Source organism: Etheostoma spectabile, unplaced genomic scaffold, assembly GCF_008692095.1.
Source record: "Etheostoma spectabile isolate EspeVRDwgs_2016 unplaced genomic scaffold, UIUC_Espe_1.0 scaffold172, whole genome shotgun sequence".
NCBI lineage: Eukaryota > Metazoa > Chordata > Actinopteri > Perciformes > Percidae > Etheostoma > Etheostoma spectabile.
The window spans coordinates 778,277-782,187 of record NW_022605573.1 but is presented as its reverse complement, the minus strand read 5'-3'; positions in this window follow the sequence as shown (position 1 = coordinate 782,187).

The window sequence follows — 3,911 nt, the reverse complement described above, 5'->3', positions numbered from 1 at the left end:
AAGGAGCAGCGGCTCTACTCCGAGCTCCTCACGGATGACTGTGCTTCTCACCCAATCTCTAAGGGAGACGCCAGCCCTCCTCCTGAGGAAACCCATTTCGGCCTCTTGTACCCTGGATCTGGTTCTTTCGGTCCTGACCCAGCCTTCATGACCATAGGTGAGGGTAGGAACGAAAATTGCCCGGTAGATTGAGAGCTTTGCCTTCTGGCTCAGCTCTCTTTTCGTCACAACGGTGCGATAAACGGAATTTAATACCGCACCGGCCACTCTGATTCTCCGACCAATCTCACGCTCCATGGTCCCCTCACTCGCGAACAAGACCCCAAGGTACTTAAACTCCTTCACTTGGGGTAAGGACTCACTCCCTACCTGGAGAAAGCACTCCATCGGTTTCCTGCTGAGAACCATGGCCTCAAATTTAGAGGTGCTGATCCTCATCCCAGCCGCTTCACACTCGGCTGCAAACCGGTCCAGTGTCACAACCCTGCTTTTAAAAATCTGTTTTCTCCCTTTGCTGTCATCAGCTGTCATTGCAGGCAAAGAGTGCAATCCTCCACCCCATATTCTACCTTCGTGTATCTACTCTAGCTGACCAGCCTCCTTCGGTCTGGTCTTTGGGCTCCTTCGTCTCCACCACGACCGTGTCTATATTCCATCTGGGGGTCTGATGGTTCTCTACCCCTAAATATAGATATAGAAAATATTGAGTGCAGCCTTACAATGGCAGCTCTCCCTCTATTATCCAGGATGTCCAACAACATGAGGAGGATGAGGTCAACCTTACAGAAAAGCGCTCTGCGTTCATGTTTTCCAGTTATTACTGCCAGTTGTGTTGTTGCTCGAGGTCAATATCCATCATTACCTGCTGGAGAATCTCTGAGCAAAGCAGCAACCTCTTGAGTGTCAGGTAAGATGATGAATGGAGAGGACTGGAGTTTCCTTGGAGTTGTATTCCTTTCAGCATTTCATCAGGGTCGCACTCACAGCACCGTGTTTTTGTGTTACATGATGGGTTTCTTTTTCCCTTCACGCTGTTCTCGTGAACCATCCGTACATATACTGTAGCTACAGAAGTAAAGCACTGGAATTTGTGTGTATTCCACGTAATAATAACCGTATGCACCACGTTGACATAAAACACTTCGGTCAAGCACAGGTGCGGTTTTCATGTCCCAGGGAAAACAGAACTTTCACCCCCTGCAAACGGTTGTTAGTGTCCCAGACGGGACTTAAGGGGACCAGTGTCTTAATCCAAACCACAATCTTTTTTCAAATTTTAACTTGACATTTTGGTGTCTATACTTACTATACTATACTAACTGTCATTGCCGCATGATGTTCGCCTTTTCTCAGCTAAACTCAACTGCAATGGCTGCTTAAACAACCATAGTCTCGGATTGCCAGACCTTCCTCCACAGCACTGCGGAGGAGGGTCTTGCTAGTCCACACAACAATACAGGATGGGAGAAAAACGTACACACATTACATACTTCTATGTATTTTTCCCTTGTGTTTTTGGTACTTTCACTTAAGTAAAGGATCGGAACCATTCCTTTTGTCCCAAAATAGAGCAAATCCAGCTTCTTTCACAGCCTTCTCGCAAATTAATAATGCATTTATCATTACGTCTTCTGTAAATCACACAGGAATCCAGCTCTGCTACCTTATCTTTGCAATGCTAATAGGTTCTATTCCTCACCTCGTCTCAGCGTTTTCATTCCTGAAATCTAATGGTTGATTTTGGATTTTAAAGTGTTCTCCAGCTGATACTCTCATCTCCAGAAACTTATGATGAGTACAGCAGCAGACAGTATTAGTATCAAGGTTAAGTCTCTACCGTTGGGAAGAAAGTAAATCAGCAGAATATGAAAATACATTTATTTTTGGATTGTTTCATGTTTCTGCTTGATGTTACCTGTGGTGGACTCACTGATTACTGATGCTTTCAGAGGCAGCGGGGCAGAAGCATTAGAAATAATTAATTTGTTTAAGTCATCAGTAAAACACACGACACAAAGACACAGTTAACTGTCTGGGGTGTCAAAGAAAATAGGTCAACTCTTAGAAATGATTAGACCGTGGCGAATGCTGAGAGGTGTTTATACATATGTGTGTGTGTGTGTGTGCAGCCCAGTCTCATGACAGTTTGTGAAATGGTGACATTATTTAATCTATTGATTCGTGTACAGGGACATGATTTTCGCGTTTTGTTCGTAGTGGTGAGCACGAATTTTGAACTAATGTGTTTCAATGGGAAGCATCTTTTGTGATAACAGCATGATTACGGTAGTGAGTAGTTTTGAAAATCAGCTTAAGTAGGTTGTTCGGGGGGGGGTGGATGGGTCAAACAACACAGGACTTTCACCCCAGAGACCGGGATCCCATCCCGTGTGTGACAGTTCCTTTCCCCGTTGATCTTTTCCTAACCATAACTGTCCCGTTGCTGTAGCGCGTCCCGCGTGTAACGGTCTGTCCCGTTGTTGTCACCGGCGTGTGGCATTTCATTTCCCTGTTGTTGTGTCCCCCAGAAGCCGTGGATCGTGTCCCGGCGGCCATTGTTGTCCCCCAGAGTAGGCTGCTGCAGCCCAGTCTCATGGCAGTTTGTGAAATGGTCACGTTCCCGTTTCGTTGTGACCACCACGAAATAAACGAGAACATCGTGTCCCTGTTGACGAATCAATAGATCAAAACAACGTTTATGGGTTGGTGTGTGCGTGCGTGTGTGCGTGTGTGTGTGTGTGTGTGTGTGTGTGTGTCTACCCATGTGAGTTACAGAAAAGATGTACTATCCTTACTGGACCTTGCACATTATATGTGAGGTGGGGTGCAATAAAAAGCACAGTTGGGAAAATTAACACATTTCTCATCAAATGTGAGGCTGACAACCACTGAACGCTTCACCTGATAGCACCAACAGAGGCATGGCTCGCACTGAGACACAGAGTATTCCCCCTCCCCCCCCCCCAAAAAAAACAACCCAGATAACTTGTCTATGATACAGTTCAAATTCCAATGTCCGTCCAGTTAGTCTATCTGTTAAAGGGCATAAAACCTGGGTTACTGAATACATTGGGTTAGTTGGAAACGAATGGTGGTTCTATCCAGGGTGCCATTTGTGTATTTTGGTCATGCACAACAAAACAAAACATGCACAAATTAAATCCCCCCCCCCCTTTCAATACCAGGGATAAAGGGCCACGCTGCCAGCCATGCCAAAACACTTATTGATGAACTTCAATATCCAATGGAAAATAATCTCAAAATGAAATAGCACGTTGTGTCAACATAAAACACAGCGCTGTGAAGCCAGGGAGTTCACTTCACAGAAAAAACTAAATACATTTACCCAAAAAAGGCTTGTTGGTTCTTTGGGAGAGTTTTAAATCCAACCACAATTTGTTTTCTTAACTTAACGAGTCGTTTTGGTGCCTAAACTTAAGTGTCATTGGTTCATGACGCTCACTTTTTCTGGCTACACTCCACTACCACGACCCCTGATAGGACCGTCAAATGGCGGTGCCTGGAGCCGGCTCACAGTCACCTATCGGCCACTAAACAATGGCCACTAGTAGCCGGCATCCCGGAGCTCTGTAGCTGCTAAGTACAACCAGCAGCTCTGCTCAGATTTTATGGTTCTATGGCACTGTAGACTGATTATGTTACAACGCTTTACTTAGTTTAAAATACTTCTTTTTAGGAATGTAACAGTCTATTGGTGAAATTGCATTGATCACTTTGACCCCACCAGGGATAAAAATAATTCAGCAAAGGCAGGGACATGTAGACCAGAAAGGTAGATATCCTACGCATCCCCCATGGAAAATCGCAACCTTTTTTTATTGATGGTAGTCAAAATGAGAATATGTGATAATCAAGGGAACAATTTTCGTAAAAAACAATCATTAACTTTG